Genomic DNA, 20,307 nt, shown 5'->3' with positions numbered 1-20,307 from the left:
AAAAGAATGCAATTTATGATACTCTCAATGATTGCACATTGGGCATTGATGATGCTTAAGAAGCTCACATATTACTATCCCCATTTGTATTGCAATTGTTGCATTAATCAAATTATGTGCATTCTCTCATGTACACAATTTATATAGATAACCAGATTCTCTCATGTACACAATCAAATAATGGGCATTCTCTCATGTACATAGTCTATAGAGACAATAAGATTGTCCAACCAACAATGGAGCAATAATGTAGAAAAGCACAAATTATTCATACTAGATGGCACCTCTGTCACTGAGTTTGTGTACCTTGGAACATGGATTTTTATTTTCCCTAAAGTAATACTATTCTATGTAGACCTAGAACATGGATTCCATGGTCATCCTCCTCTAAAGCAAACATATAAGTTGTTCAAACATGTTGGGTTCCATCAAATGTATTATTGAATTGATATATTTTTCTCTAGTCTCTTCATTTTATGTTGTCTTACACCTTCACTTAACATTATGTACGAAAACCATTTTAGCTTGTTTTACTATTTAACCACATGTTTTTGAGTACCAATATTGATCCAATCGATTCTTGATTGATGCAACCTACCTGAAAATATTTCCTCACTAGTGATTATAAATTGTGATGTGTATCTTAGGTATGTTGACATGACATATATTGATGGAAAGAATGGCATTGCCTTTTTCAAAGCCTATATTTGAGGCATAAAAAATTATGCATTTAACTACCTATTGTTAAGTCAATTACTCACATAAAGATTGAGCATTACATTGATAGTTGTAGCTACAATAACTAGCTCTACCAATATTAAAGCATCCTATAAAAGAGGTTGGGACCTTAAAGCATTCATAAATTTAATGAGCACTTATATGTTAATAAAGGATATTTTGCCTCATACCTTTGGCTCCAAATATAGAGCTCTCAAATCAATGATATAGAAAGAATACTACCTCCATGAAGTGGCAAATGGATGGTGGATAAAAGTAAAACTACCTTCCTTAGAACTACAAGATCTCTCAATTTCTTGTATGCATAATTGTTTGGGATTTCACAATTTGATTATTCCATATTTATTTTGCATTTGGAAACGTTTCCTTCTTTGTAGATGTTTTGAGGATGCTTGTAAGGTCAATATCCTTCTTGAGCACCATCTTATATTACATAGCTATTGATTATATTGCTTGCATTTTGGATGTTCAAAATTTTCTTTACAATAAGACTCCTATAACTCTCTCATGTCACATTTTTTCAACTCTTTCCATTGTCACTTTAGTTGATGGCTCTAGGGTTCACTAAAAATGATGTAAGCTATTATGTAGGTTCAAAACAAGGGATATTTTAATTTTTCTTTTTTGTACATTTTTAAATATATAGAAGGGTGTCATTTAAAGGGGGTATTCACAAATTGAATAGGACAAGGGTGTGTTTTATTGATGAAAAATTCATAGATAAGGGGTTTGACCTTGAATGCAGATGATAGGGAGGGTTTACATGTAGTGAACCCTCAGAGGTTGATGGGCTCATTTTCACCTCTCTCATAATTGTCAAATGCCCCACATCTTACCTTAAGCCAAGGTTTGATATTAGAAATGCCAATGGTAGACTTAAATTTTTGTAGATTATGAGTGGTCATATTTGCTACCATTGTTGTGTATGTGAACTTGCAATCAGGCATGCCTCCATTTTCCCTAATAGTAATAGATTGCAAACCATGTCCCTCCTTTTCAAAATGTTGAGAGAGAGAGAGAGAGAGAGAGAGAGAGAGAGAGAGAGAGAGAGAGAGAGAGAGAGAGAGAGAGAGAGAGAGAGAGAGAGAGAGAGAGAGAGAGAGAGAGAGAGAGAGAGAGAGAGAGAGAGAGAGAGAGAGAGAGAGAGAGAGAGAGAGAGAGAGAGAGAGAGAGAGAGAGAGAGAGAGAGAGAGAGAGAGAGAGAGAGAACACACATAGAATGCACATAAGATAGGATGTTGAAAATCCTCCTCCTCCTCCTCCTCCTTCTTTGTCTACAATAACACTCCATAAAAGATAAGGTAAAAATCCAATATACATAATAATGTACATGTGGTCCATAGTGTGAACATGCCAATTTGTGAGCTGGCTAGGTAGATATACCATAGCTTGATAGATAGACTAACCAATATCCAACTAATGTCCAACTAACCAGTGTCTAGTTATAAAGTATCACTGGAAGCATACATCGCTACAAGTAGTAATCACATTAGTGATATAAATGTGGAAACATTTATCCACCTACATGAGTATTAGCTAGCTTGTGTTGAGCTTGATATCTCAACACTCCCCCTCAACTTGAGCTCCATGAGCTGTACTTCGAGTAAGCTTCAAAAATAATAAAAGGGTGAAATAATGTATAGGTGGCTTGAGTTTGGTCCTAAAAAGTAGATGGTTTTTGGGGCTAAAAAATGCTTAGTCTAGGCTTTTGAGATGTTATAAATCGTGGTCACTCAATATACATATTTATTCAAAAAATGGATTAGATTTTAAATGAATTTTAAGAAAAATGTCAATATGTTTAATAAGAACTTCAAGTTCCATTAAGGTTGCATTGTCATAAGTGCAAATATTCTCTAAAATCTCTCTCTCTCTCTCTCTCTCTCTCTCTCTCTCTCTCTCTCTCTCTCTCTCTCTCTCTCTCTCTCTCTCTCTCTCTCTCTCTCTCTCTCTCTCTACCCTCAAGATCTCTTGCACACACTCTTCTCTTCCTCCCTCATGCCATATTTTAGGATTTTTATCATACACATGCACATTCCCCCTCTCACTCATTGCAAGCTTCTTGTTATTCTGTGTGTGTGTGTGTGGGCCCGCGTGCGGGCGCGCACACACACACACACACACACACACACACACACACACACACATGTAAAATATTACACGGCGCAGTGAACAGAATCTGAGAAAGAGATAGAGAGTACACAACAGATAAGAGGAGAATCAGTAAATTCTTTAACTTCAAACAACTGATACAAAGATGGCTCTGTCCACTCGTGTGCTTCCACTGTGTGAAGCTTAGATGGTGATCTAGACAGAAGATAGGTGAAGAGCTTAAGGCTAGCTGGAACAACAACTCTGACTGGGTGAAAGATGAGTGAGTGATGGCTGCGAAGGGGTTTAGCTTTTATAGCCCATGAAGGTTGTTAGGTCGGCTTGCTGACCGCAGCCGACCTACCATATGAGCCTCCACTAGTGGACCAGGGAATATTCCAGGGAATATTCCCTTTACCATCGGGCCCCCTGGGACCCCCCTGGGACCCCCCTGGGACCCCTGGCCCCCCTGGGACCCCCCAGCCCTAGGGGCCGCTTCCGCGGTCCCCGAACCACACAATAGGGGCCCCTTTTCACTCCCTTACCACGCAACTCAATGCAATGTGCCTCGAGTTGCTACCAGCTTAACCACTCCATCTAACCCAAAGATTAGACCCACAACAGTCACCTTTTGCCATCCGGTCACATAGACCTCATCTGATATACAAGTCAGGACTCAACCAATGTCCGGGCTCACATTTGGCTTCTCCTCATAATGGGGGCCTTACAACTTTGAGCACCATGGATCATTGGTAGTACCTAATGAGGGTGGGGCATTGATCATATCTAACACCCCCCCTCAATGTCCACCCATATGTGAACTATCTCCTCGGTCCAATGTCGAGTCTCCGAAGATGAACTTGAAGCAGATCCTTTGTAAGTGCTTTGGTGAAGATATCTGCTCCATTCTCCTCTGTTGGACAGTAGACCAATTCCACTATCCCATCCTCCATCAAATCACGCACATAGTGATACTGGATCTCTATATGTTTGGTGCGTGCATGAAACACTGGATTTTTGGCAATGGCGATGCAACTCTGATTGTCACATCTCAACACAGTTGGTTCTTCATCCTACACTCCCATATGCCATAGAATCCTTCTCAACCATACGGCCTCACATGCAGCAAAACAAGCTGCCTTGTACTCTGCTTGAAGACAATGCCACTGTTGGTTGCTTTTTACTAATCCAAGAGAAATTTCCTGAACCCAAAGAGAAGCAATAACCAGAAATTGACTTCCTGGAATCAATGTCTCCTGCCCAATCTGAGTCACAGTTTCCCACAAGAGAAGTTTCGAAACTGTATGTGATACCATAGTCAAGAGTTTTCTTCAAGTATCTGAGCACCCGCATCCGAGCCTTCCAATGACTCTCATGAGGTTTGTTTGAGAACCTGCTCAAAACACCAACAGCAAAACTGATATCTAGTTTGGTGTTACACAAGTAGATCAGATTGCCGACCAACCTCCTATACCTCCCAATGTCTGCTAGTGCTGATGTATCCTCGACGGATAACTTTGCATTCACCTCCATAGGTGTAGCTATCTCCTTGCACTCGGTCATGCCAAATGCCTTCAAGATCTCCCATGCATACTTCTTCTGAGAGATGAAGATCTTTCCTGGCTCTTGCCAGACTTCAATCCCCAAACAATAGTGCAGCAAGCCCAAGTCTGTCATTTCAAACTCAGAACTCAAAGCCTTTCGAGTTTGGTTGATCATATCTTCATAGTCACCTGTAATAAGAAGGTCGTCCACATATAGGACAATCACTACAGACTTTTTACCATCCCTATAAACATACAAGTTAGCATCTGAGGCACATCTTTTGAAGTTTAGGTTTAAAAAGAACCTATCCATCCTCTGGTACCATGCTCTGGGGGCTTGTTTCAGCCCATACAATGCCTTCTTCAGTTTACACACTTTGTTCTCAGAATGGGGGGCCTCAAACCTTGGTGGATGAGCCACGTACACCTCCTCCTTGAGGTCACCATTTAAGAACGTTGACTTAACATCATCCATTTGGTACACTGGCCACTTCTTGTGGGGTAGCCACTGCAAGTACCGTGCGAATAGTGGTCATTCTGGCAGTTGGGGCAAATGACTCTTGAAAATCAAACTCTTCAACTTGTGAAAATCCTTGGGCAACCAGTCTAGCTTTGTACTTTTCTAAGGTACCATCAGCCTTGTACTTTACCTTCCAGATCCACTTGGTGCCAATAACCTTTCGCTTTGTTGGTCGATCCACTAGCTCCCAAGTGTCATTCTTCATTATGCTGTCATACTCCGCCTGCATAGCAGCCTTCCATGATGGATCTGTAAGTGCTTCTTCTAAGTCAGTTGGCTCCTTTACTTCTCTCATAATCTCAAGCATCAAGGCCATATTGACTATGTGAGCAGAAGCCCTCCTTTGCTCCTCTATTCTCTGAGACCTCCTTGGTCCGTCTGCCTTCTCCTCAACAGATGCAGGCATAGGATTATTGTGGTCATAGAGCTGCTTCACCCAGCGCGGCAATGGATTTTTCGATGGGGTGATGTCAGGTTGGTGAACTTTTTCCTCATCATCTGAAGATGATGCTTCCTCCTCCTTAAGGATAGGGATAGCTCTCGGGACAGGTTCATAGTGGACTACTTCTTCGCTTGATAAAGTGGAAGAACTTGCCTTCTCCTCCTCCATTGTATGCGGCTCCTCCTTGAACACCACATCATGGCTCACGATGATCTTCTTTGCTTCTTGGTCATATAAGTTGTAAGCCTTCTGCTCATCACTATAACCCAAGCTTTTTGGTTGTAACTTGTTTCTCTTCTCATCTGGAACATGTGCATAACATTCACATCCAAAAATTCTGAAATGTGAGACAGATGGTTTCTTACCAGTGTAAGCCTCATGAGGTGTTTTTCCCTTGAGAGCCTTTGTATAGCTCCGATTTAGAATGTAGACTGCAGTATTAACAGCTTCAGCCCAAAAATGGTTAGGCAATCCCTTGCCCTTTAGCATGCATCTTGCCATCTCCATAATGGTGCGATTCCTGCATTCCACAACACCGTTCTGCTGAGGTGTGTGAGGCGTCGTCAATTGACGCTTGATCCCTTTGCTCTTGCAAAAGCCTTCAAACTCCTTTGAGTTGAACTCACCACCACCATTTGTTCTAAATTTCTTCACACTTTTCCCTGTTTCATTCTCAACAAGTATTAGCCATTCTTTAAACTTACCAAAATCTTGAGCCTTATCACGAAGGAAGTACACCCACATCTTCCTACTGTAGTCGTCAACAATTAACATAAAATAAGAAGATCCCCCCAAGGCCTGTGTAGGCATCTTACCACACAAGTTAGCATGCACCAACTCTAGAGGAGCATGTGCTCTATTCTTGCTATCTTGTGGAAATGCCTTTCTTTGTTGCTTGCCCATCATACAAGCTTCAGATGGTTCCTTCAATTCAGTTATTGTAGGTAGGTGAGCAACCATAACTTGCTTTTGCATCTCCTTCAATACTGCAAATTCGATGTGTCCAAACCTTTCATGCCAAAGCTTACTTGTGCCCACTCCAGTGGTGGCTGTAAGAGCACTTAGCTCATACAGGTTGTTCCTTCTTTCTCCTTTGCCAACAATTGTGCCAGCACTATCAATAATTTCTGCACTTGTCTTCTTGAACCTCACTTCATGACCAAGATCAGTTATGGTAGCAACTAATAAGAGATTTCTCCTGATTTCGGGAACATACAACACATTTGAAACCTTTTTGACTTCACCATTTGCAGCAACAAAAGAAATAGTACCTGTGCCCGCAGCAGGGCATTTAGCATCATTTCCAACCGTCACAGTGATGGATTCTTGTAGAGGCTGCATAGAACAGTATAGACCTTTCTTGTTGGTCATGTGACGGGAGGCCCCACTATCCAACACCCATGAGTCAGTGGTAGATTCTTCTTGCGCCAAGGAGCACACTTCCTCAATGGTCGCCATGAATAATTCCAACTCTACTTCAGCCATATTGGCTGTCTCTTTCCCTTTACTTTTAAGGGTACCATTCTTTTCATCTGCCTTCTTGACATGACAATCTGCAATTGCATGTCCTTTCTTCTTGTAGTAGAAGCACTCTCCTTGAAACTTCTTCTTGTCGCCCTTCTTCTTTTTGTCACCATCATTTTTGGTGGAGGAAACACCTTTGCCTTTTGCATTGGTAGAGAATGCAGCATCTCCATTGTTGCTTCCTTCTCGGGCTTTCACCCTCAACTCCTCCTCCATTAATAATGCATAAAACTCCTCAAAAGTCAAAGCTTGAGGTCTCACCTGAGTATTAAGGGCAGTTACTAGTCCATCAAAATTTTGTGGACAAATTAGAAGACACCTCCGAGCTAGCTCTTCGCTAGTCTTTTGTATCCCAGCGCCAGCCATCTGGTCGCACAGATTCTTAATCCGAGTGATGAATGCTTCAACCGTCTCTCCTTCAGCAAACTTCTCCGCTGCTAGTTGATTCTCCAAGTTTTGAATCCTTGTTTGGTTTCGTGTTTCATACTGACTCCTTAGTACATTCCAAGCCTCTGACGCTTTGGTTGTATGCTGAATCAAAGTCAAAACACTAGTATTTGATGGGTCGGGGGTAGGCTGTGGTTCTGCGTCAGTCCCCAGCACAGTCTCCAGAAGCTCATAAGAATCAAGGATAGTTGTAATTTTGAACTTCCAGAAGGTGTAGTTTGTACCATCTAACTTGCCTTTGCTGAAGGTTGGTGGACGAATCCTTAGTGTTTGAATAGCCGGTACAGCAACACCATCTCCTGCAACGCTTCTGGAAGTCGACATAGTTTCTCTTTGCTATTGAAGCCTTTGCCTCTTGCACGCTCTCCGATCTCTAGAGCCCCTTGGGCTCTGATACCATGTAAAATATTACACGGCGCAACGAACAGAATCTGAGAAAGAGATGGAGAGTACACAACAGATAAGAGGAGAATCAGTAAATTCTTTAACTTCAAACAACTGATACAAAGATGGCTCTGTCCACTCGTGCGCTTCCACTGTGTGAAGCTTAGATGGTGATCTAGACAAAAGATAGGTGAAGAGCTTAAGGCTAGCTGGAACAACAACTCTGACTGGGTGAAAGATGAGTGAGTGATGGTGGCTGCGAAGGGGTTTAGCTTTTATAGCCCGCGAAGGTCATTAGGTCGGACCATATGAGCCTCCACTAGTCGGCCAGGGAATATTCCCTTTACCATCGGGCCGGGGGCGCTGCCCCCGGACCCCTGCCTGGGGGGCCGCTGGTCCCCCCTGGGACCCCCCAGTCCCAGGGGCTGCTTTCGTGGCCCCCGGACCCCACAATAGGGGCCCCTTTTCACTCCCTTACCACACAACTCAATGCAATGTGCCTCGAGTTGCTACCAGCTTAACCACTCCATCTAACCCAAAGATTAGACCCACAACAGTCACCTTTTTGCCATCCAGTCACATAGACCTCATCTGATATACAAGTCAGGACTCAACCAATGTCTGGGCTCACATTTGGCTTCTCCTCATAATGGGGGCCTTACAACTTTGAGCACCATGGATCATTGATAGCACCTAATGAGGGTGGGGCATTGATCATATCTAACAACACACACACACACACACACACACACACACACACACACACAATGATCATGACATTTTACTAGTCAAAACAACTTGTTTTTGAAGTGGGAGGTAGTGTCCTTTGCTCTATTTCTTAAAAGTTTTGACATTTGGTTGTGTATAGTTTGTAGTTACCACACGTGTGGATATATGTAGGTTTGAATGTTTTCCATCATATCGATCATGTGCAGACTTATAGGAATCATCATTCTAGCTATGAAAGGGTTGCTTTTAGGATATTGTCTTTTGGGATAGCTTATAGGAATCATCATTCATCATGTAGACATTGTATTTTGTGACTGCTTATATAGGATGAAGAACCATGTTTCAAAGGATCTTTCTTAGACTTAGGGAAGGATACATATTGGAAGGGAAAGAACACTGCACAAGGGTCTCCCATAAAGTCAGGTTTGTTGCATATATGTGTTTGTGTAATTGGTATCTTTGCCTTGTAAAAGAATACCGTATAATCAATTTGTTTAAATTGGCAAAAGGGACATCCATAATTAGTTTGTATTTGGGAGAAGAGACATACATGGAAATAGATTAGAATTAGCTTTTGTTTAAATTTGGTAGAAAACAACTATCATGGCCATTTTGTATCTTGAATAATTCGGCAAGATGTGAAGCCCAAAAATATAGTAAGACGTCAAGACTTTAGAATAGGTATGTACAAATATACATTATTCTTTGTTATATATATAGGAAATGTTATCCATGCAATAGATGTCTTGCACACTGTTTAAAATCTTGATCATAAAAACACTCTAATTGTATTAACAATGGTGGTATAGCATTAGTTTCAAGTCATAGCACGTAATAATGTGTTGTAATATTGACCACTTTTAGATAGCTTTTGAGTCACAACAATGCTAAGACCATTTTAAGTAGTAAAACGAGCCTCAAAAGTGGTAATGTTGAATTTTATATACCTCTTAAAAGTGATATGCACTGCTATAAAGTGGATTTCCACCACTAAAAAGTGCTACACTAAAATGTAGTATCCACGTAGTATAGGCTCCCGAGGAAAAAACACAAAGGTTCTAGTTTGTTCTTAGGCTAGAAAAAACATGCAATAAGAGATTACTAGTCTTGAGGTCCAAAAGTGGCCTGGATGTCCAAGAAGGATGGGAAAACCCTAACCCTAAAAATTATGTATAAAAAGGATGAGAATGAATAGAACAAGTTATTCATGTATGTGAAAACTTTGTACACTTACCTTTTACTTTTATTGTGAGATGAGTAAGTGAGGGTGAGAGTGAGAAATTGGGAGCAAGAGAATGAGAGAGCGAGGGTGAGGGACCAAGAGGGTGAAGCTTTTCTCATCTTCTCTCTAAGCACTCTCTCTTGCCATGCTCATGCTTCTCTCTGACATGTGGAAGTCGTAGAGGATTGAGAGTCACAGGGGCACTCACTTGGATCGTGGAGTGTGCAAAGTGAATCCTTTATAGAATTGAAGAAAAGCCATGCCACTCACTACAAATGAATGCTTACATTTGTGTGTGTGAGGCTATGGGAGAGGAAGTCATTGATTTTCTTGCATTGAAGCTCTTGAAGGAATAAGAGTGTGTGCAATGGTCCCAATGCATTAAGCTCCTGTAGTAGCAGAACATATTGGTTCCCTTTTTGAGACCATGGACATGTCGACCAGGTGATCACTCATTCATATCATAATGTGGAATAGGGTCATCATAATAATAATCCCAAAATGCTTTCACAAGTAGTTAGAATTTGATGTTTTTTAAATTGGATTAATGAGAGCGTTGATTTGCAATAACATTTGAAAAATTATTTTACATATTCTTGTTAGGACATGATCTTATTTTTTATTTATTAAAAAAATATAAATAAGAATCATTTGGTTTTGTCGATTTTGATTGGGGTGGTCTTGCCTTGACAATTGTGGATTTATGATTTTATTTTTTCTAAAATTTTTGGACATGGTATTGGAGTTGATGCACCATTATGGTCTAGATTAGAGAAGAAAGAAAAGAAGAGAGAAAGAAGGAGGAAAGAAGATGAAGAAAAAGAAGAAAAAGGAGGAAAGAAAAAAAAAAGGGAGAAAAAGAGACAAGGGAAGAAGAAAAGAAGAAGAAGAAGATTAAAAAAATAAATAAATAAAGAAAAAGAAAGAAGGAGGAGAAGAAGAAAAAGAGGAAAAAGAAGGTAAGAGGAGAAGAAGAAAAAGAAGGAGAAGAAGAGGAAAGAAAGAAGGACAAGGGGAGGAAAGGAGAAGAAAGAAAGGGAAAGGGAGGAAAGGAGAAGCAAGAAGGAGAGGAGAATGAAAGGGGGGACACTCCTATTTTCCCAAAAAAGGGGGATAAGATTTTTCACCTACCTTTGTGGAGAGCCCACTACTCTTGTCACCCTTGCCTTCCACCTTCTAGCACACAGTGCAACCCGTGCTGCCTTTAGCACGCCACCCATCCCTCCTTCCATGATATATTTTCCCACCAAGCCTTTGGCCTCGCCTTCACCGCACCACCCACCCCTCCTTGACATATGTCCCCACCAAGCCTTTGGCCTTGCTGCTATGCTTACTCTACACTAGGACCACTAAACCTCCCAACCATTTCCTTGTGGCCATCGCATTGCACTTGCAGTGGGCTTGTATCACACCCTCTCCTGCCTGTAGCCACTACTATGCACTGGTTCCCTTCCCCCCACCTCTACCTCCTTCTCCACATGTGATTGCCATCTACATGACCTACTTGTAGGCCTCTTGCATCCTCTCTTGTTGCCTCACTTGGATCTGCAACCTATGCCCCCCATCTCTCCATGTTGCCAATGCCGACGATTGTCCATCTGTCCACCACCATGCCACCTCCATGCTCTTCCCACTTTGCCCTCTCCAAGTGGCTCCATTGTATAGCACCGCCCCCCACCTTCATGGTGCTGCTAGGAAACATGCATCTCTATCGCCCCCTTGGTGAACTACCTATCCTCTCCAACAAGGGGTGTTATCTCCATGTTGTTGACTCCCACATTGATGATCGCCGTTGTCTAGTACCATCACCTCTCACCAACACTACCACCACTATCCACAACTCATGGTTTACATTGTACCACCCCGTTGTCGTGCCGCTACACGGACACAATGTGAAAAACACTAGAGTACATCGTCATTCAGATTTCTTATTGATCTAGAGAGTCAATGCCATATTAGTCATTAGTTTCAGTGTCTATAGTGTGGATGGTTCAAAAATACTAGATTTTTGGACAAGTTTAGCCTATTTTTGATATTTTGGATATTATTTCTTGTAGAAAGCTTCTAGAATAGGATGACATGTAAAAAAAATCAAGTGACTTTTAACCATTTTGGGGGATTTTATGTAAAAAGGATTGGCAAAATCGCACAATGTACGATCACAATTTACAGGTAGCGAACAACACTTCGAAATGGGAGAAGGAGTGATTTGGGAGAAATTTGACCGTGTCCTAGTGTTTTACCCCCCTTTTGGAGCCAATGGAAGCATCAGATTGGCGATTTGGGTAGCAGAGAAGAAGTTACTATTTGATGCACATTTTTGGTCTACAAGGGATTTTTCTTCTCAGGATGCAAAAATAAATTGACAGTAGGCTTCACCTCTAAGAGTATTCTTCTACATCTTTTATATCTTCAAACCCTTCTCTTTCATCAATTGCTCTCTTTGAATCTCCCTTCATCCTACTGTCTCTTACCCTCGTGGTAAACTTTCGACCCCAAACACTTCGACAGTGGTGAACTCGACGTGAAAGTTGACAGCATCTGTGTTAAGATGGGGGATTCTACACGTTCAAGTGGTGGTGATGCTTCAACATATGATTGCTTTGTTGCAGCAACAACAACATCAACAATTGTTGTTATAACAACAGATGCAAACTGGACAGGAAGAAGAAATAATTGATTCCTTAGCTATGAATGCATTGCCGGCAGTGGGACATGAATTGAAGCAGTTTAAGGGTCAAAATATTACAACCTTCATCCCATTGTATGAAGAAAAGATATTGTTTCATGGGGTACCACAATATTCATGGAGTCGGTATTTCTCCCGTTTGGCCATACATGCATTGCATGATTGGATTGATGAGTTACATAGAAGAGATGCTGATTGGGTAGCTTTTAAGAAAGCTTTGAGAGAAGATATTTTCTTGAAATATTTATGATGGGACTTGAAATGGACCGACACTGGCTATAGTACTAGCCAGACCTCATGCTCATGACACACAAACACCCTCACGGCCTCGCGGACCAGGAGCGTCAATCTAATGCTAAAAGACAAACTGCCCTAAAGCTTAATTCCTGCGTTTATAGTTTATAGTCCAACGTTTCCCTTAAACTCCTCAGAGGGAGAACCCAAAGTACATAGGCATAACGTCTCGTCACACACACATAGGAGGCACTCCACCGACGAGCCCCACTGCAGCTCTCCTACATCTTAGGGATTTGCCCTTTGATGCGCTGCTAGAAATATAACACAAACAAGCACAAACTCCTCTCAAGGTACCAATATTTTACATTCTTGGATGTACCATTCCTCACTACACTTTCCCCTTAGGACCCAATGACTAACCTATAGCTTAGGACATCCTCTCACACTCATCATTGGTCACAACCTAAGGAAGACAGTTGCCATGCATCCAGGAGGTTTTTTTGATACCTTTTAATTATTATGCTTAATGCAAATCGTGTATGGCTATGTGCTCAGACAAAAGAAAAATCAGCATCGTGCATGGTGCATAAAGCATTCTTTCCATGAATTTCACTAACGCGTATTGCGTTGAAAGGAGGCACCGAGCCATATGCTCATACTACCATCCTCTTTATTTAAACCGTTTCCTACTTGCCAAGTGCAATGCATAAATTAAATCTTTTCTTTATCTTTCAGCATTTCAGCCCCTCTTCATCCAACTCTTAGTATTTTGCATTATTGATCAGTTAGATAGGGTCTCTATGTATTTTTCCATTTTAAAAGAACGATAAATACGCACAAAACATCGAAACGGGGACAAACCGAGGCCAACCTCGTGCTTTGCATCATTATACATTGCACAAACATAGATATACTTTTTTCTAATTTTCCTCAGCCCGTTTTTAACCTTAAAACGCGTGTTTTCATGTATTTTAACACTAATTCCGGCCATGTAGCCTTATATTCTCTAATTTTTAGGGCATAAACTGATCAAACTCATGGAAAAAAATGTCATAAAGAACTTTCATCCCATATGAACAAGATTTCATAAAGCAAATAGCATAAAAAGATCATTTTTCTTTCTTCATAAAAATAGCATTACCGCTTATTTTCAGGTCTCGGTTTCTTGGTCTTGACTACGGGACTAATTTCCAGCATGCATTTAATGCTCAACATCTTCAATAACAGCACTCTTCATGTCTTCATCCATCCGGAAGCAATTCGGTCTCATCCGGGCAAGCTTTCCTCCATCATCCTTCATTGTCTTCTTCCACACAAGCATAGCCCCTTAAGGGAGAGAGGAGGAGAGAGAAAGACTAAAATTAGAGATCTCCATCTAGGCCAACCATCATTTGACGGGCGAGAGGCGGCGATAAAGTCAGCATACAGAGGGTAGGCAAGGCCCATGATGAAATGGGTAGGTTGTGTGCAGGCTGCATGATACCTCCTTCCTCCATCAAGCGTGATTTTCAGCTGTTCCATGGCGCCCTCTCCTCCACGTTTTCTTCTTCTTCAAATGCCCACGATTTGATGCCACATTAAAATGCTACATCCCCTCCCAAGGGTCATGACCCACTTGGCCAAAAATAAGTCCACCTTTTCAAATCTTGCCCATTTGTTGGCCATTTCCCCGCCGTCCGGTGTCCAAATCGAGTGCTATAAATTTCTGCACGTCCAGCTTGACATCCCGCATTGGCCAGTAACTCCTGACAATTCACACAGCAGTCTGAAAAATTATCAAAAATCAACAAGTGTCGCTCGGGCACCTTTAAAGCACTTTACACTTAAAATCGTCCTAGCTGGAGCCGATGCCTTCGACGTTGAATATTTTTCCCTTGATATCCGTAATTTTTAGCTATTTTTAAGCACTTCTCAGCATCAAAAATCCGCTCTCAATTTCGGATTGGTAACTAAAAAGACATTTATAGATTGGATTGAAAAGCCCAATAAAGGGTTGGCTACTACAGCTTTGCTTATGAATTTGAAAGAACACCATATTGGGAAATATGGGAATTTTCCATAAGTTTGGGACACATGGTCTAATCTTTGGATTTGTCAAAACAACTTGAACACTATAACTCTAGATTGAGCACTCTATAGCTCAATAGATTTCATTTTTCAAGCACTTTCTAATGATAGGTCACATCATATGGTTTTGAGAAACTTATGGGCATATTATCTAGGTGCCACCTTTTTAGTATTCAAAAAATGGGAATTGTTCCCAAACTTCCTAATATTGTGTTAAAGTTGGTATGCGTAGTTGGATACCGATGAGCAGCAATCATTGGAGAGTCAGAAAATTGATTTGTTTTTTAAGGCTGTAGATCCTGTTTTGCAAGAGAAGCTGATTGATCGCTTAGAAGATGCCTCTTCTGAAACAGGGCTGAAATCAGATTGGGCTAATGTAACTAAGGTAGTGCATATGTTGATAAAAAGAGAGTGGATGATGGGTTATAGGCACCACACCTACGAGTGCTCAGAAGGGGGACTAAAAGTGTAGCCAAGGCACCTATGGCTATGGTAGAACAATCAGCTATACGTATTGGTCTGGTTCTTAAAGGTGATGTTGTGGATGAATTAATCAAAAGGCATACGTGATGATTTGAGGCTGAATTTGATAGAAATCTATGCAAAGTTTGAAAACGTTGGATGTTAAGATAGAAGAGAAGGGTCCGACAGCAATAGCCCAAAGGCCGTACAAAGAAGGATACAAGAGGAGATGCATTTGGTGTGATAGTGTACAGCATGAAAAGTGATACTGTACAGCCTACCGTGAAGTGGAAGTGAAAAAGTTAGTCTTTTGGAAAAATGGCAAAATACATGCAATAGAAATTGGCCTTCCAATAGAGCCAATTTTTGGAAATGGTGGCATGCAAAAGACGTTGTAAGAGATGGCAGCAAGGACAAAATTTGTTGCCATAGATGCAACCACATATGGGTTCAGAATTGAAAGGACCAAAGAAGGTCGTAAAGGAGGCATGGCTGAAGCAAAATATCGCATTTGGATACATGCATTAGATTGCATGGAAAAAGAAAAAGCAACAAAGTCTGAATTGGTTGATGCAAGTCAAAGTATATGAGGGAGAACAGGATGGAGTGCACTAGTGGATTCATTTTCAGCCTATGCTTATTTGGTTGAGGTTCATAATCAAAAAGCTCTTGTGGAAGAAAAGAGAAGAAGAGATGAGAACACTCCTCATCCTTCCTCTTTAGGCCCATTTAAATGATAACACAAAGTAAATGGAGCAACAGAAAGACCCTTGCTAGGCGATGATCAACTGCTCATAAATTTTTATTTCTTTCATTTTCGAATTTTATAGGGGTTAGAACCCCTTTTTACACACCTGTGTATATTTGTATTGTCTTTGAGATATTCAAGGTTTCTTTCCTCTTTATCATCATTATTTTTCTTCTTATGGCAGGCTTCTCTAACTGCCCCACAACTAACAAGAACTCCTAGAACGGCCGCCTAGCAGGCTAGCAGAACAGGGTCATTAGGACTTCCGTCTAAAACAGGTCTTTTGGTGTCGGGCAATGTCTTTACAGGAGGCAAAGAATACTCAGACCTCCCTCAAACATACTGAACCTAAACTTGGATGCCGGTCTCCAACAAGAAAAGAAAAACCCCTTACAAGCACACAGATATATATAGCACAAAAACCACAGTACTCATAAAGGAGAGATATCACCTGGATAGGGGCACGAGAAGCTTCCGCACAACAAAGGCTCCTTCCAAGCTCTTCTGCCAAGCCTGTTTAGCACAGAACTAAAACAAGAAACCATTAACCGCACCTGCACTAAACAGACAATTGGCCCTCTTGGCGTAATGAAATAAAACAGTAACACCTTGCAAAACTGGCCCTCTTGGCCTAACGAGATCAAACAGAATAGCACCTACACATCCTTCCCTGGAATAGTACAGATATACAATAATAAGATCCTTTCCAAGGAGGAAAAACAGGCTCACAGCCCTAAACTAAATGCATTAGGTTATGACCCATCCCTCTTGCATATACATCAAGAGGCGTACGCTTAACATGTTGTCTAATCAACCTATGGGTCCAGAATAATAACGGTAGATTGGTCTCGGCTACTCTTTGCATCACCCATATCAACCATCGTCTACCATATATTGCATGCTCTGATAACATTCCCCACAAGCGACCAGGTCATGTCTCATCATTGATAACAATATCCAAACTAGGACCACAATTGAAGAAGAGGTCTTCCTCATAAGCAAGATTTGCCAGTGAATCCGCAAACTGATTCCAGTAACGTGGAATTAGCTGGAAAGACACTCTCTCAAACTCTTCAAGAAGGGTCATCACAGTCCGATGATACATACAAAGAATGGGATTCCGCACTGTGTATGTCCCATCTAGCTGATTCAGGACCAACTAGGAATCCCCTTTTACCAACAACTGACGAATACCACCTTGCTTGGCAATATGTAGTCCCATAATCAAGGCTTTATACTCCACCATATTGTTAGTGAATCCTACCCCGAGATAAGCAGCTAATTTCATCATAACTCTACGTCCGGGATCTCGGATTACTACTCCAACACTCCCTTTTTTAGCAGGGCCCCTGGATGCTCCGTCAAAATGTAATGTGTACATCCACAATGGGTTTACACAGCCTACCATCACGAACTGCTCTATTCGTAATTATGATAGTCAAAATTCAACATGTTGAGAGGATAAACTGACGGCTCCATCCCACCTTCTTCATTGAACTCAATAGGGATACTTGTCAACAGTCGTAAGCAATGATGGCAGAAGACTTTGATCTCCCACACAAAGGTTCCGTCTTCTTGCTCAATCATTTTGTATCCTTTGCTCCACCAGATAAGTTTCCCCTGATGGTATCTCTGCTCCAGATATGGGTGCTCCAAATAAGGGATTAACCGCCCCATCGACCAGCTTTTAAGCTCTTTTGCAAGTCTCAAATCATCCCCAGTGTGGACCTGCAATGCATTTCTCCATATTAGAATACTTAGAAATAATAAGGTTTAATCTTATTAAGATTAACCTTATTTTTAAACTCTACTCCCTATAGATCAGTTAATAGAGTAGTAGACCTATTTTTCCCTAACCTAACAATCTTGTAGGGGCCATCCCATTTAGGTTCCAGCTTCCTTGGAAATAGCTCCCTACACGCATCGTAATAGAGGACTAATTGTCCTTTTTTAAAGGTATATTTCTTCGCTCTAAGGTCATGCAACTGCTTCATCCGACGTTTAGCTACCTCCTAGTGTAATAAGCTCTGAAACTTCAGCTCATCTAGGTGGGCTATGGTCGTGAAACGTTCAAAAAGGGAATCCTTATCTCCCAAGGAATGGTTAATTGCAAACCATATGGTTGGCAACTCAATCTCGAGGGGTAACACACACACTCTTCCCCATAAACCAATTTAAATGGAGTATGGCCGGTAGCTCGCTTGAACGTTGTATTGTACGCCCATACTGCCACATACAACTTCCTGTCCCAGTCTCGTTTCTTCTCAGAGACTATCTTAGACAAGATCCCCACAAGCTGCTTATTAGTACTTTCGACTTGTCTGTTTGCTTGCGGATTATAAGGAGTCGTTTTATTATGCTTGATTTGCCAAGCTTCTGTCAGGTTTTTGATCACTTTGTTCAAAAAATGGGTTCCATGGTCTGATACAAATTGTTTCAGGGGACCAAAGCGGTAGATAATCTGCTCTAAAAGGAAACTTGCAGTTTCTTTGGCATTGTCCTACCTCGTTACCCACGCTTCTGACCATTTTGTGAAATAATCAGTGGCTACTATAATGTACCTCTTCTGGGTAGTAGACAACGGGGTAATAGGACCCACAAAATCAATGCCCCACTTCTCAAATGGAAGAATAGCCATGATAGGCGTAAGTGGGCGTTTCCTATTCTCTCTATTGTCATGTCTTTGACAGGTATCACATTTCTTTACATACTCAAAAGAATCTTGGAAGATGGATGGCCACCAATATCCAACTCGTAAAGCTTTTTGCACCGTCAATCGTCCCGCGAAGTGCCCTCCACATGTAGAGTCATGACACTCCTCCAAGATAAAAGGAACCTTGTCAGGCATCACACATCGGTGATAGATATCATCAACACCTTGCCGATATAGTGTCCCTACGATCAAGGAAAACTTCAATGACTGTTGTTTGATTTTTCTCTTTTCAGACTTTGACAAACCAGCTCCCATCTCTCCTGTTGATAGATAGTGTGTAATAGCAACATACCAAGATGGAATAGAAGCTGTATCAATTTTAAACATTTCTTCAATATCACTTCCTTCAGCCAAAGTCTCTTTCAGCTCCCCGAAATCCACAAGGCACTTCACAATACCCTGCAACCTCGGTGGCTTACTCTTAATCTCATAATCGAACTCCTACAAAGTGATTAGCCACTTTGCCAAACGATCAGGCAGCTGCAACTTGTTCATAAGCCATCTTAGCCCTTCCGCCTTCGTATAGAACACCACCTTTTCATAGAGGATGTAGTGCCTGAATTTCTTAGTCCCAAAGACCATCTCAAGACACAACTTCTCCATGTAGCTATAGTTAATCTCTGAAATGCCCAAATTTTGACTAGCAAAAGCTATCGGATGATAGCACTTGTCCTGCCAAATTTGGGCTAAGCAGCACAGCTGATACTATGCATAGTGGCTGCTGAAAATATATAGAACACCTCACCCCTTTTAGGTGCTTTTAAAATGGGTGCTTTTACTAGCTCCCGTTTTACATCCTCGAAAGCTACCTTACAAGGGTCACTCCATTCAAATAGATAGCTAAAGGATAATAAGTTCGTTAATGGCAACGTTCTTTCTGCCAAGGCATTTATAAACCTCTGATAGTATCCTATCGATGACAGAAAGCTATGAACCTCTTTCGGAGTGCGTGGTGGACTCATTGTGACTATAACCTTGATCTTTTCAAGGTCAGTTGCTATCCCTACTGAACTGACCACATGGCCTAACAATAACCCATAAGGTACTCCAAAGACACACTTCCGTGGGTTAAGAGCGATACAAAATTGTTTGCAGTGCTCAAAACACTTTCTCAAAATAATCAACATCCTTTCCCTTACAGTGGCTGCCCCCAGGTCATCAATAAATACTTTCAACTCATCTGGGGAAATGTCACCAAAGGTCTTGTCTGCTGTTTGCTGCCACGATCCAGGTGCATTGCACAAACCAAAGGCCATCACATGGTACGCAAAAGTACCAAAGACAATAATAAAAGTTGTTTTCAACTTGTCCTCCTCTGCAATTGCCATCTGGTTATATCCTACAAAGCAATCCATGAACGAATATATCTCCCTACCCGCCAACTGATCCAAAATCTGGTTAATAAATGACAACGGATAGTAATCCTTAACCGTCTATTTATTCAGCTCTCTAAAATCCACACATAGTCGGATCTGGTTATTTTTCTTCTTCCTGATAACAACTGGTGAACACCATTCTGTATGTTGTACAGGGAAGATTAAACCAACTTTCCGTAACTTCTGTAACTCTTCAAACAGCCCATCCCTCAATTCAAAAGGCATACGCCTTACTTTCTGACGCACAAGATGATTGCCTTCTTTTATAGGAATAGTATGAATAGCCAGGCTGGGAGGAATACCTCTTAGCTCATTATAACTCCAAGAAAAGATATCGCGGAATTCTTGAATCAAGGACACATAGTCCTCCCTTT

This window comes from Lygodium microphyllum, chromosome 2 (genome assembly GCF_053477565.2).
Source record: "Lygodium microphyllum isolate KBCC chromosome 2, Lygodium_microphyllum_v1.1.10, whole genome shotgun sequence".
In the NCBI taxonomy this organism is placed as follows: Eukaryota; Viridiplantae; Streptophyta; class Polypodiopsida; order Schizaeales; family Lygodiaceae; genus Lygodium; species Lygodium microphyllum.
This window is presented reverse-complemented; position numbering follows the sequence as displayed.